Source organism: Pristiophorus japonicus, chromosome 11 (assembly GCF_044704955.1).
Source record: "Pristiophorus japonicus isolate sPriJap1 chromosome 11, sPriJap1.hap1, whole genome shotgun sequence".
Lineage (NCBI taxonomy): Eukaryota > Metazoa > Chordata > Chondrichthyes > Pristiophoridae > Pristiophorus > Pristiophorus japonicus.
In genome coordinates this window covers 189,372,315-189,387,821 of record NC_091987.1, presented here as the reverse complement: position 1 = coordinate 189,387,821, position 15,507 = coordinate 189,372,315, and the positions used below count along the sequence as shown (strand labels likewise).

At 42.4% G+C, this 15,507-nt stretch overlaps 1 protein-coding gene across 2 annotated transcripts in view; it reads left to right on the top strand.

Annotated features, from left to right (window-relative positions):
- Positions 1–15,507, top strand: part of jhy (junctional cadherin complex regulator) — a 118,531-nt gene that overhangs the window by 78,526 nt on the left and 24,498 nt on the right. The window lies entirely within an intron of this gene.

Sequence of the window (15,507 nt, the reverse complement as noted above, 5' to 3'; positions counted from 1 at the left end):
GAAGAGTGAATAAACTTTTTGGGTGATTTTTTTTTGTGCTCATCAGAACAAGGGATGTCAGTGCTTGTGTGCTGAATACTTATCCACTACAGACACACATTGTCACATCAAGTACTCCCAAGGTCAGAAGCAGGGCTATGTACTGATAATGCAGTGTTCATTTCCATTCACAATTTCTTAGCTAATGAAATATATGCCCGTATACAGCAAGGCTTGAACAACATCCAGGCTGGAGCTGGTAAGTGGCAAGTAACATTCGCACCACACAAGCGCCAATGACCATCTCCAACAAGGGAGAGCCTAACCACCTCCCCTTGACATTCAGTGGTATTATCATTGCCAAATCTCCCCTCGCCCCCCCCGTGCCCCCACACCCCCACCCCCCCATCCCCCTCTCCAATTAACATCCTGGGCGTCACCACAGACTCAACTGGACCACTACATAAATGCTGTGGTTAATATTCTGCAGCATTTGGCTTACCTCCTGATTCCACAAAGCCTCTCTACCACCTACAAGGCACACATCAGGACTGTGATGAAATACTCTGCACTTACCTGGATGGTTGCAGCTTGACACCATCTCGGTGCAAAGCAGTATGCTTGATCGGCACCTCATCCACTAACCTTAAAATACACTCTATCCACCATCGGCATGACAAGGCTATAGTATGTACTATCTACAGGATGCACTGCAGCAACTTACCAGAGCTTCTCCCGACCCTCTTCCTATTTCTCCCCCTTCCCCTTTCCGACTCCCCTATACGCTATCATTGTTTTCTCCCTCCTCTCACACTGTCTTCTCCTTCCCCTCTATCACATCCCTTTCCTCTTACTCTTTGCCTTCCCCAATTCTCTAACCCCGCTGGACCTGAAAATTCAGATTGGTCTTAACTACCTGTGCACACTGGTACCCAGTATATTCTAAAATAGGGATGGTGAAGGTAAGAAGGGTTATTACGTTTCTTATTACATTTTTACTGACAGCAGTGTCATTAGAATCATAGAATAGTAGAGCACAGAGGAGGCCATTTGGCCCATCGAGTCTGCACTAGCTCTTTTGGAGAGCAACCAAGCTAGTCCCACTCCCCCACTCTTTCCCCATATCCCTGCAATTCTTTCTCCTTCAAGTATTTATCCAATTCCTGCTTTTGAATCGGTTTCCACCACCCTATCATGCAGTGCATTCCAAATCCTAACCACTCATTGCGAAAAAAAAAATTTCCACCATCTTTCCCTCTCCAAAGCCTTCACGTTCTTCCTAAAGTGTGGTGCCCAGAATTAGACACACTAGTCCAAGCTGGGGCAAAACTAGTGGTTAGCATAACTTCCTGTTTTTTATATTCTATAACTCTGTTTATAAAGCTGGGGATCCTACATACTTTATTAACTGCTTTGTTAATCTGTTCTGCCACCTTCAAAGCTTTATGCATTAACACCCCAAGTCTTTCTGCTTTCGCACCCCCTTTAATCATTTGATTCCCAGGAAATATTGGGCCTGAACTAGCGGTGTCAAAATAACAGTGAGGCTAATAGAATTCACGATTATTTATGCGCAAATGGTACAGCATCGTCAGGCGAGGGGCAGATGCGAGGTTAAACACAGATATCCAAAAGTTACTGTGTGAGCTGCACAGCTCGTGGAAACATCATCTCGCTGACTGCCTCACCATTGAAATGCATCGAATGACGTGAAGTTGCTTTATCTGCGTATTAGTTACAAACTAAACTTGCCATTGAAAGTTAAGTCAAATCATTTAAAGTCCAACTACTAATGACGTGTTAATTACTACCAATCAACCTCTCTGGCACTGAAAATTAACCATTACATGTGTGGAGTCTTATTCCTTCAGGTTTTAATTGTTGGAGATTTTTAACAATATAAAATTTTAAAAATATATGTATTTTAAACTTTTTCTGTATTTTTTTCTCTTTATCCAAGCTTTCTTTCCCTTTCTATTTTTATTGCTGTATCTGATTTGACATTGAATTCACCAATTCTAATTAGCACTTCTTTCTCAATCCTTACGCTGTTTATTTCACAATCCTTCAATCTGATTGGTTAAGGAAATACACAGTTGCTTGACTTGTTCATTCAGGTCCCAGACGCCCTACAGCAAATCCTGGTCCAATATAGTCAGTTTACGTTATGATAATTCAGCATGTAAAACTTAAAGTGCCATTTATACAGGTATTGCAGATGCTGGTCTCTGAGCAGTCCCTGCGGAGTGCAGTCCACAGGCAGCAGATTTGAGTTGCTGTTGATTGTGTGCCAGACTTGGTCCAATGACGAGCTCTATGGTATGTCGAAGCAGTGATGTGCAGAGCTCTGCTTGTTAACTAGTTAATTTTAATACAGTATTGGGAGCGAGCCAGTGAGAGCATGGGCTCTCTGCTAATGTGAGTCAATTCCACTTTTTAAACTTGGTTTTGTACCAGGATCTACAATATTTAATAAATCAACAGTTTATAATGTCTCTGCGGAGTGTCCCTTCGCTCCTTTACTGACCACAGAAGTTGGCCTGTCCATTCGATTGATGAGAGTGAGTCTCAGGACTACTGTCCAAACAGAGACAACTTAATTTGACAAACTTTCTAAAATTTACACACGAGACAACAAAGAAGCTTACATTATCTAGCCGAACAGATTTTGATTCCCACAAAACCCAATTCAGTTGATAAACAGCTGGCACTGTAGTACAAAGTATAACAAATTGTGGATTATTTTGGTAGAAGGTAGCATTAGAAAGGGCAACGAGGTTCACTTGATTGATTTTAATGTCTTCCTGTTACAACTGTTTTTATTTAAAGTAATAGTAAAATAAATACAATTGTTTGTTCTCTCTCTTGGGGAAAATTAGTTTTCTTTCGGCAAAAGAAGACATTTGAAAAGCTGTGTTCATGTCGGATTTTGATGCCATAATTTGACACAACTGTGGGAAGCCTTCGACCGCATTTTCTATATTAACTTTTAGAAAATACATTTATGTAGAATACTACTTTTTATGGTTAGATTTTATTTAAATGGGTCATTGCAGCTTTAAGTTTGGAATGGTTGCATTTTCCTCTTGTGTATCCATGTTATGATCTCATGGACTATTTGTCCAACTTCTGCCCAGCGAATGTCCTTGAAATTCTATACCTGATAAAAGCAGGAATAAGGCCTGCTTTTACCAATGTAAAAAAAAATTTTAAAATAGAGAAATACATTTTTATCACTCATTTATACATTAAAAACCCTGTCCAATAAAGTAAGTTTATTTTTAGCCCCATTAAGACATATCAAAAATTCAAAAAATTAAATGTTTGTTTAAAATATTTAATTAAATGGCATTGTTATTTATTTATTTATTTATTTATTTCATGTGTTCGTGTATTTTTTAGGTGATCCCCATTCGTACTTAATTGCTTTCCATACAAACGGAACAGTATGAATGGGGATTCCCTTCTTTTATGGTTGGGAAAGCCTACATGATCCCAGGGACACTTGCAAACCACGTGCACCCCTGGGATATGTGGGCCTCTACCCACGGGTACCCGGAGAGCTCCAGGACCGCGAATCTACGAACCTCCCGGACCACCATTCGTAGAGTTTTTGCAGGCTGGAGGCATCCGCTTGCTCGAAGTCTCCGACCACAATTTCTACATTAACTTTTAGAAAATGCATTTATGTAGAATACTACTTTTTATGGTTATATTTTATTTAACTATAAAATCATGAGGCATTGCAGCTTTAAGTTTGGAATGGTTGTATTTTCCTCTTGTGTATCCATGTTGTGATCTTCTTGCTGCATGCTGTGGCAGTGCCATATTATGACTGTGTGTAACAGACACTTGCATAGTGAGGCATGGGATTCTTAATAGTACATTTCCAAACAATCTGCCTTTGGGAAAAACTTCTCCATTTAGAAGCCCTATCAAGAAATGACCGAACATGTCCATTGTGAGCAGCGAGTTTGAATGTCAGTGAAAGATGGATCCCAACTCGAGTCCCCTGAATTTAGAGTCCAGATTTTCTGGCTGTTGATAATGGAATAATTTTGTTGTAATTTCTTTTTGCTAAGGCATACGAGACGCGATTTTAACCCTACTCACCTAATGGAAATTGACTCTGTTACTTAGCTGCCAATGTCCCGGAATCCAGTGTATTGTATTAGTAAGCTGCTCTTCAAAGCAGGCGGCAATGGCATCTGGCTAAAGCTGCAGTGTTTTTCTTCAAATACGCGATCGGCATCTGATGATTTGGACTCTGACTGCAATTTTAACTCTGGGGAAACCTCTGTGGCTTTCCTACCTTGTAATGACGCCTTGTAACGACAAGAAGATCTGGGAACAGTAGAGGCCATTTAAGCTACTTTTTAAAACTTTCATTGTGGTGCCAGGAGGGGCAGAAGTGCTCATCTGAGCTACACAAGAAAAGTTTAGACACCCCTGTCTCGGGCTCCCGTTCCCTTCCACATGACCCTCCCAAAACCCCCTCCCTGTGACTTACTTTATTGCTAACAAGTCTCCCTTTGATGCCGGTCAGCAGCTTCTTGCCACTTGAACCTCTGCTCCCACTCACCAGCTAGCTGTCGCTTCACATGCATTTCGGACGGGTAACTGACCGGCGGCATGCAGATGCAGCCCAGCAGTTAAAATCGCCTGGGCCACACTGCCAAGGTCAGGCGTGTTTAGGGCTCATCTCGTACCACACTAAACCCAATCCCACTGTCAGTTAAAATTCCCCTTTATGGTATTTGTAGTAAATGGTTGAACTGGAGAAGGGGGTGGCTGCAGGGGACAGCGGAAATTACATTTTTTCCATATTCTTTTTCTGAAGTTTAAATGCTGCACAATTTGTGTCTAAGATCCAAATGGTACAACAGGTGCAGCTTACATTCATGTTGGAGCGAGATTTGTCGTCGGATCTTCATTATAAAGCGGTATTTTTGCTTCAATTAAACATCATTGCGATGTGCATCATTCATCTCGGCAATGGGAATCATTGAGGGCTGATTAAAAGTACCTCATTGTTGCTTCATTCCTGAAGTGCTTTATTTAAGGACTCTCTTTATGCTCCAAATTGAATGTCCCTATGACCTTTCAGATAATTAATTTGCCTTTGTTGATTGTTATGTAGTAAACATGTCTTGTATGTAATATGGTAGTATTATTCTCGGGTCTTTATACTGTACTCAATGCTGATGTAGTTCCCTCACAATGGACCGGATTTTGCTGTGAAAATAACATGGAGGCAAACAATGTGCAAATCGGACAGCAATTTCCAGTGAGCACACAAGCACAGTTAAAGGTGAAAATCCGGAAGTTGCTGTCCTAAATGTGCCGCTCCTCCGTAAGCTGCGTGGAAATGGTGTATCATCGAACGGCGAGAAGTTCCTGTTCTGACATCATAGATATAGACTAAACTCACCACAGAAAGTTAAGGGTTGTCCATTCCAGCCTAAGTACCCTTTTAACGGCATGGTAAGCCTTAATTATTGCCAAACAACCTCTCTGGCACTGAAAATCAACTTTTACAGTGTAGAGTCTCATTCCGACAGCTTTTAATTATGATTGGAGATTTTTTTTTTAAATGTGAGTACTTTGTAAAGTGAATACATTTTTTTACTTCTGTTTCTTTTATCTTTCTATTAATCTAATCTTTCTTTCCCTTTCTTTATTTTTCTTTCTGTACATGAGAACATAAAAAATAGGAGCAGGAGTAGGCCATTCGGCCCCTCGAGCCTGCTCCACCATTCAATAAGTTCATGGCTGATCTTCTACCTCAACTCCACTTTCCTACACTATCCCCACATCCCTTGATTCCCTTAATATCCAAAAATCTATCGATCTGTCTTGAATATACTCAACGACTGAGCCTCCACAACCCTCGGGTAGAAAATTCCAAGGAAATTTCTCCTCATCTCAGTCCTAAATGGCTAACTCCTTATTCTGAGACTGTGACTCCTGGTTCTAGACTCCCCAACCATGGGAAACATCCTCCCTGCATCTAACCTGTCAAGCCCCTAAGAATTTTGTATGTTTCAATGAAATCACCTCTCATTCCTCGAAACTCTGGAGAATATAGGCCTAGTCTGCTAAATCTCTCCTCATAGGACAAACACCTCATCCCAGGAATTAGTCTGGTGAACCTCTGTTGCACTCCCTCTATGACTAGTATATCCTTCCTTAGGTAAAGAGACTAAAACTGTACAAGGTACTCCAGGTATGGTCTCACCAGGGCCCTATATAATTGCAGTAAGACGTCTTTACTTTTCTACTCAAATCCTCTTGTAATAAAGGCTTTCTTAATTGCTTGCTGTACTTGCATGTTAACTTTCAGTGATTCGTGTACAAGGACACCCAGATCTCTCTGAGCACCAACATTTCCCAATCTCGCACCATTTTTTAAAAATTCTCTGCTTTTCTATTTTTCCTACTAAAGTGGATAACTTCACATTTCTCCACATTATATTCCATTTGCCATGTTCTTGCCCACTCACTTAGCTTGTCTATATCCTCTTGAAGCCTCTTTGCATCCTCCTCACAACTTACATTCCCACCTAGCTTTGTAGGGCTAGCTGAAGCACTGATCCTTGCGGTACCCCACTAGTTACAGTCTGCCAACCTGAAAATGACCCGTTTATTCCTACTTTCTATATTATGTCTGTTAACCAATCTATAATCCATGCTAGTATATTACCCCCAAACCCATGAGCCCTAATTTTGTTTAATAACCTCTTGTGTGACACCTTATCGAATGCCTTCTGAAAATCCAAATACACCACATCCACTGGTTTCTCCCTTATCTATTCTGCTAGTTACAACCTCAAAAACCTCTAACAGATTTGTCAAACATGATTTCCCTTTCATAAATTTGTGTGGACTCTGCCCAATCCTATTATTCTTTTCTAAGTATCCTGTTACCACATCCTTAATAATAGATTCTAGCATTTTTCCTACTACTGATGTCAGGCTAACTGGTCTGTTGTTCCCCATTTTCTCTCTCCCTCCTTTCTTAAATAGCGGAGTTACATTTGCTGAATTCTAAAATCCTCCCAAACCTCAGGCTTACTGAACTTTTTGGCTGCATTGTAAGCCTCTTCCTTTGATCGAATACTATCTTTAATTTCTCTTGTTGGACACCGTTGGACCACTTTCCTGTGGGTTTTTTGTGCTTTAAAGGAATGTATATTTGTTGAAAATTCTTTAAATGCTAGCCATACCTTTTAATGTAGTTTCCCAATCTACTTTAGCCAACCTGCCCCTCATACCTACAAAGTTTGCTTTGTTTAGAATTAAGACCCAAGTTTTGGATTTAATTAAATCACTTTCAAACTTAATATAAAATTCTATCATATTATCGTCACTCTTTCCTAAGGGCCCTTTACTACAAGGTTATTAATTAACCCTTTCTCATTGAACAATATGAGATCTAAAATAGCTTGTTCCCGAGTTGGTTTCTAACATACAGATCTAGAAAACTATTTTGTATACATTCCATGAATTCGCCCTCCACATTATTACTACAAATTTGGTTTGCCTAGTCTATATGTAGATTGAAGTCCCCCTTGATTACTGTGTTACTCTTGTTGCATGCACCTCTACTTTCCTGATTTATACTCTGCCATACATTACAACTACTGTTTGGGGGCCTATAAACAACCCCCACCAATGTTTTCTGCCCTTGCTGTTTCTTAGCTCCACCCAACCTGATTCTACCGAGATCCTTTCTCTCTACTGTCTTTATCCATCCTTTATTATCAGGACTCCCCCTTCTCCTTTTCTATTTTGCCTATCTCTTCTAAAAGTTAAATATTCCAGATTTGACATTGAATTCACCCACTCTAATTAATATTTCCTTTTCAGTCCTTGCTCTGTTTATTTCACAATCCTTCAATCTGATTGTTTAAGGAGATACACAGTTGCTTGTCCTGTTCACACAGGTCCCAGATGCCCTGCAGAGGGCGCTATGCAATTTTAATGTCCAGCTGACAGCAATTTGCCATGCAAAAGCCCATAGCAAGTCTATGCACAGGTTCAAGTCTAACGAATGGCTGCCGCCATTTATTCTCTGCTCACAGCAAAGTTTAGCCCTAAATATTTTTGTAGAGTGGTATGGCTTGACTGTGGGAGCGGTAAATAGTGATGTAGTTTGTGTGATGTATATGTGAAACTAAATTGTTTATTTATGCAGGTAATCAGTGACTTCATATGTGATGTGTATGAAAGAAAGACTTGCATTTATATAGCACCTTTCACGACCATCGGATGTCTCAAAGTGTTTTACAGCCAATGAAGTACTTTTTGGAGTGTAGTCACTGTTGTAATGCAGGAAACATGGCAGCCAATTGCGTACAGCAAGCTCCCACAAACAGCAGTGTGATAATGACCAGATAATTTGTTTTTTTGTTATGTTGATTGAGGGATAAATATTGGCCAGGACACCTGGGGATAACTCCCCTGCTCTTCTTTGAAATAGTGCCATGGGATCTTTTGCGTCTATCTGAGAGGGCAGACGGGGCCTCGGTTTAAGGTCCCATCCGAAAGACGGCACTCCCTCAGCACTGCACTGGATTGTCAGCCTAGATTTTTATGCTCAAGTCCCTGGAGTGGGACTTCAACCCACAACCTTCTGACTCAGAGCTGAGTGTGCTACCAACTGAGTCACGGTGCGATGTTTTTTCAGGCTAAGTCTGTTTCCACAGTCATAAGAACATAAGAACATAAGAATTAGGAACAGGAGTAGGCCATCTAGCCCCTCAAGCCTGCTCTGCTATTCAACAAGATCATGGCTGATCTGGCCGTGGACTCAGCTCCACTTACCCGCTCGCTCCCCATAACCCTTAATTCCCTTATTGGTTAAAAATCTATCTATCTGTGACTTGAATACATTCAATGAGCTAGCCTCAACTGCTTCCTTGGGCAGAGAATTCCACAGATTCACAACCCTCTGGGAGAAGAAATTCCTTCTCAACTCGGTTTTCAATTGGCTCCCCCGTATTTTGAGGCTGTGCCCCCTAGTTCTAGTCTCCCCGACCAATGGAAACAACCTCTCTGCCTCTATCTTGTCTATCCCTTTCATTATTTTAAATGTTTCTATAAGATCACCCCTCATCCTTCTGAACTCCAACGAGTAAAGACCCAGTCTACTCAATCTATCATCATAAGGTAACCCCCTCATTTCCGGAATCAGCCTAGTGAATCGTCTCTGTATCCCCTCCAAAGCTAGTATATCCTTCCTTAAGTAAGGTGACCAAAACTTCACGCAGTACTCCAGGTGCGGCCTTACCAATACCCTATACAGTTGCAGAAGGACCTCCCTGCTTTTGTACTCCATCCCTCTCGCAATGAAGGCCAACATTCCATTCGCCTTCCTGATTACCTGCTGCACCTGCAAACTAACTTTTTGGGATTCATGCACAAGGACCCCCAGGTCCCTCTGCACCGCAGCATGTTGTAATTTCTCCCCATTCAAATAATATTTCCTTTTTCTGTTTTTTTTCCAAAGGTGGATGACCTCGCACTTTCCGACATTGTATTCCATCTGCCAAACCTTAGCCCATTCGCTTAACCTATCTAAATCTCTTTGTAGCCTCTCTGTGTCCTCTACACAACCCGCTTTCCCACTAATCTTTGTGTCATCCGCAAATTTTGTTACACTACACTCTGTCCCCTCTTCCAGGTCATCTATGTATATTGTAAACAGTTGTGGTCCCAGCACCAATCCCTGTGGCACACCACTAACCACCGATTTCCAACCCGAAAAGGACCCATTTATCCCGACTCTCTGCTTTCTGTTAGCCAGCCAATTCTCTATCCATGCTAATACATTTCCACTGACCCCGCATACCTTTATCTTCTGCAGTAACCTTTTGTATGGCACCTTATCGAATGTCTTTTGAAAATCTAAATACACCACATCCATCGGTACACCTCTATCCACCATGCTCGTTATATCCTCAAAGAATTCCAGTAAATTTCCCCTTCATGAATCCATGCTGCGTCTGCTTGATTGCATTATTCCTATCTAGATGTCCCGCTATTTCTTCCTTAATGATAGTTTCAAGCATTTTCCCCACTACAGATGTTAAACTAACCGGCCTATAGTTACCTGCCTTTTGTCTGCCCCCTTTTTTAAACAGAGGCGTTACATTAGCTGCTTTCCAATCCGCTGGTACCTCCCCAGAGTCCAGAGAATTTTGGTAGATTATAACGAATGCATCTGCTATAACTTCCGCCATCTCTTTTAATACTCTGAGATGCATTTCATCAGGACCAGGGGACTTGTCTACCTTGAGTCCCATTAGTGATAGTGATTGTCTCCAGGTCCTCCCTTCCCACATTCCTGTGACCAGCAATTTCTGGCATGGTTTCTGTGTCTTCCACTGTGAAGACCGAAGCACTGGAATACTCTCACCTGGGTGTGTCTCGGTGCTTTTCCAGTCACATTGATCTTTGAAATTTTTTCCCACAGACAGAACAGAAAAACAGTTCTCCTTCCACATTCAAAGGCCGATGATATATTCAGGTCTTGATGACTCTGTTAGATCTTGACAAGATGTTTGGTTTGAGTTTCTCGTTTGCAGGTCCTCCTGTTCTGATTCTCTGCTGCCGCAGCCACCCGATGACATATGCTCAGCTCACACTCACATGAGGGGATATGTGTGCTTTGTAAATTTAACATGTTTTTCTTGTTGAAGGTTGTTTTTTTGTATTGCTGCTTTCGTGTGTTTTAGTTCTTTGTAGTACAGTGAGATTTGTTTGGACCTCTGTTGTTTTCAGTTAGTAGTTTGTATAGCTTCTCTGGCACTGTTTATCAGAGTACATTATTCAGTTATAGGTAAGGATTGAGATCTTGAGGAGACGGCACTTTCTTACAGCTGGAGAGCGCAAGCTCTCCCAGTACTCCAGCATGTCATGACCCTTGCCCACAAACAGATTCCCCATTACTTTTACATTGCATAACCCCACAGTCCTCCCAAACTCTGAGACTCTTCTCCCTCATTCTCCAAGAAAACATGCACCTTCCCAATGTTACCACATCCCAGAATCCCACCCCACAGTACTTCCACACCAGGTCCCCCTCTTTTAGCTCACTGCAGCAACCTTCACAAATGAGCACCCACAGCCCACCAATCGCCATTGTTAAAACATACTGATACCCTTCCGCCCCCTAATACTCTCAAATTCTGGTTACAGCCCCCAAGCATCTAAACTGCAAGAACCACCTTCTACCATCCTGATAAATCCTAACTGTACGTCAGCCCCAACACTGTCAACTCAGTTCTACCAAACCCAGGACCTACCCCCATTACTACCTAAAGCAACAAATAATAAATAAATAAAACTACTCATTTACAATTTCCACAAAACTGTGGCTATAAACGCATAATTTGAACCCCAACGGCAGCAAAGAAGGTGACTGGTTTGGACGTCATCAAGGCCCAGGTCAGTGATTGGAGCATGGGCAGGTACAGCAGGAACGGCGAGAATGGGGTGCAGGAGTAGCGAGTGATCGTGGAGCGGCGTGACCTCCCAGGAGAGGCGTGAGTTTGGGACCAGAAGAGGCGAGGGCCCAGGGGCAGCATGAACGGGCCCATACTGCGATATGTGTGCGCACTAGGTCCGTGCAGCAGAGATGGTCTCCAGTCGTCTTGGGTAATCTTTGCCACTGGACCAAGACCTAGCTCTGTCAAGTCCATATGGTGGCTGGTGTGCAACGGCCACCACACATTAAAAATCTACGCACAGGTATCTTCCACCTTTCAGGATGTAGTTTCGGACCTGGAATTTTAACACCTATTAATACCTGTGAACTCATCCCTTTTTGGCGTAGAAGCAAGTCAACCTCGATACGAGGGACCGCCTATGATGATGATGACATACATTAAATATGCAATTTCAGTTAATTGCTATAAAGCAGCGACACTGATAATCTATGTAACATAGTATACGCTCCCACTCACCTTGAACATTGCCAAAGAGAGATCCATGAATAATACTATAAAATTGGCATAATTCTATGTAATTGCTGTCTATCACATGTCTTTTGTCACACTCAAGGCATTGCATCTGTATATATGCACATTTCTGTCTCAGACTTTTATTGAGATATTCAAATTTCATATTCAAATTTCTTCCACTTCATTTGTATGTAATTCTTTTAGTAAGGTGAAGGCAAACCAATTAAATAGCTCAATAAAATTTCAAAATACAATTTTTTCCTGTCGGCTTGCTGACAGCTCAAAATAAAGTCTCTGGCGTAATAAAGTTACTAAAACTACACATTATACAATAATGGCACAGCTTTTGCTGGAACGTAGCTTCTTGCAACATGCCCCATTAGTTAGACATTTCCCCAAACTCTTCAGCTCAAAAAGTTTGTGCCGCAAGTTGCTGGAAGTTCGAGTTGAATACGGCTCAGCATGGTCAACGGGACATCTGGGACATTGCTGAAGAACGGGACCAACCGTCTAGCCCCTTAACCGATTCAATTTAAGAATTGAGAAAGGAACAGAGGAACGACAAAGAAGGAAATAGGTTGAATTACAGTCAAATCAGGTACATAAAGAAAGACTGAGGGAGAAAAAAGAGACAGAAAGGAAAATTACAAAAAAATTTAAATTTTAAATTTTAAAAACCTCCAAGAACAATTAGCTACCTGCAGGAATGAGAATCCGTGGATTTGATTGCTCCCTTTCTGGGCCGGAGAGGTTGAATGCCATTGCAGGAACATGTCTCGTCATTAAAAGGGTCCTTGTGCTGCTAAGTACTTGCTCTAACTTTCTGTGGCGACTTTATTTAACATGCAAATACTGTGACAACTTACAGTGTATCTCTTCCTCGCCATAAATTGCTGGACTAATTACACACTAATAATCGTGTTCACATTAAACTCAGTTACTTTGCCAGCAAAATCTGGCCCAATGATTTCATGTCTTTGAATCTCTTCATTAAGATTTGTACTTGCTTCAACCTATCTCGAAAGCTTATCAGCAGAAGGGAGTTGTCAACTACATCAGTGCCTGCAATCCAGTGTTCCCTTTAAGCTGCATGGCTCTGCAGCTTCCGTGCAGCCGGCTCATAGGAAAAACTGCGCAGGGTCGGTATTTTGAGTGGGTCACGCAGCCCCTTAAAGGGGCCGTGCACCCAAAAATAGTTAAAAGGAACATTATTGCGATCCCTAAGCTACTGAAGTCGTTGAGTATATGCATTGTGTAGAATTACTCAGTATGCATCAGTATAATTTCTTCAATGTACAACTTGAAGTATATGGTGGAGAAATTAGAATCTAGCGGGGAAGCGGCACAAAATTTGGTGACACGTTGAAAATGCGCACCCGAATATGGAGACAGAGAATCGTCCCAAATTGGGTCTCGAGCCTCATTTCCATCATTTCAGTGAGCTGCAGTTTCAGCAAGCTGCGGACATCAGTTAGACGTAGCGATGCAGCTTCCACATCCAAAACTGGCTGGGATGCCAAGCCGGTCAGCGGGTCAGTCCTTAGCGGGGAGGAGATGCGCGGGAGGGGTTGAGCACAGTCCGGTAGCGGTTCGCAGTATTGCTGTGGAGCACACTCGCTCCACTAGCCTCCACGTCAAGATAAGTGGAAACCAAAATGCTTGCCTCTTCTTGGATGGCCTCCAGTTGTCCCTGTTAAGGTAGTGAAACCAGTGTATCATGGAGGGCACAGTCACTTTGGAAAGCTGAGGTGGGGTGAGGGAAAGGATGACTTTTTTCATTGGTGGGATCGCATTGGAGGTGACGGAAATGGCAGGAGATGATATGTTGAGCGCAACATGTGGGGTGGAAAGTGGGCCAAAGTTGAAAAGATTAGAGAAAAAAGATGTCAGAAGTGCTGGTTAGGTGATGTTTGAATTTTAAAAATGAGTAGATAATATGTTATTCTGTCTCTGACTAGTTGATGTCCTGTGGCGTTGCAGACAGGGATTGAACATCAAGTGTAGTCTTCAGGTAAAGTGGGATGAGAGCAAGGGGTATAACTGGACTCGGGCCGAGATGGAAGAGCAATGCAGGAGGCAAGGAGAAACTGGAGAGGGAAGGGGGAGCAGGGAAGTCAGATGGGGAGATGGTAGTGAAGATATCTGTCATTCTCTGAATTGTTTTTCGCTGCTTCTCCCTCGCCTATTTCTGGCTCTCCTCAATCTTGTTCAGCCATCTGGATGTGATTGCACTAGAAAGAGTGCAGAGGAGATTTACGAGCATTTTGTCGGGACAGGAAAACCTTAGCTATGAGGAAAGATTGGATAGGCTGGGATTGTTTTCCTTGGAACAGAGGAGGCTGAGAGGAGAATTAATTGAGGTGTTTTAAAAATATAAGGGGCCTAGATAGAGTGGATAGGAAGGACCTATCTCCCTTAGCAGAGGGGCCAATAACCAGGGGGCATAGATTTGAAGTAGTTGGTAGAAGGATTAGAGGGGAGATGAGGGAAAATGTCTTCACCCAGAGGGTGGGGGGGGGGGGGGGGGGTCTGGAACTCGCTGCCTGAAAGGGTGGTAGAAGCAGAAATCTTCCTCGCATTTAGAAAGTATTTGGATGTGCACTTAAAGAACCACAATCCACAGGACTGCAGACCCAGTGCTGGAAGGTGGGATTAGGCTGGGTACTCTTTTTCGACCAACACGGACACGATGGACCGAATGGCCCCCTCTGTCATAACTTTTCTAAGACCTGTGCCCGCTTCTTTTTGTACTTCTATCACATTTCTTTTGCTGCTCTGTTTGTTTCTCTGGAATTTTTCTTCATATTTATCTCTCCCCAATTGGGTCAATGAAGTTGAAGAGAGAATAATAACGAACTTTCAAAGGGCTACGGGGATTGGGGACTCTGATGAGCTCTTTGTGACGATGCGATCGGAACTCTGAAAACTACCTAATTGAAGGGAAAGGCTGATAAAAATGGTAGAATGGTTAGAGGGTCACTTATCACCAGGGGCTAACAGGCCTAAGGCCTGCAGAGTGGCCAATGGGGAATGGCAATGCCAGCCAGAGTTGAACTGAGCGGAGGCTGACCGAATATCTGAACAGTGCTGTGTGCAGCAGAACTGGTTGACAAAAGCCAAGAATGGGAAAAGAGGAATCCAGTGGGACTTTCTTTGGACAAAGTGGACACCTGTTACAGAGCAAAATGGGAGGCCTGGTAGTGGCAAACAATGGAAACGCAGTAAGTATTGGGAGCAGCTGAGAGGCAAAATAAAGCACGAAGCATGACAAAACAGCAGAGGATGAAGACCATTAAGATAAATGTTAACAATTAGATTTTTAAAATAATTAAAATGCAGTACTTACCTGCCATTACTTACCTTTATCAAGGTGGTTAGCACACTGCAGGCTGAGACACTAAAAAGAACTGCACCATGCCTGACAGCGTGGGACTACATGCCAACAGAAAAGAGTTCCTAATATTTTCTCAGCAGGTCAGGCAGCATCTGTGGAGTGAGAAACAGAGTTAGTGTTTCAAGTCAACATTAACTTTGTTTCTCTTTTCACAGATGCTGCCTGACC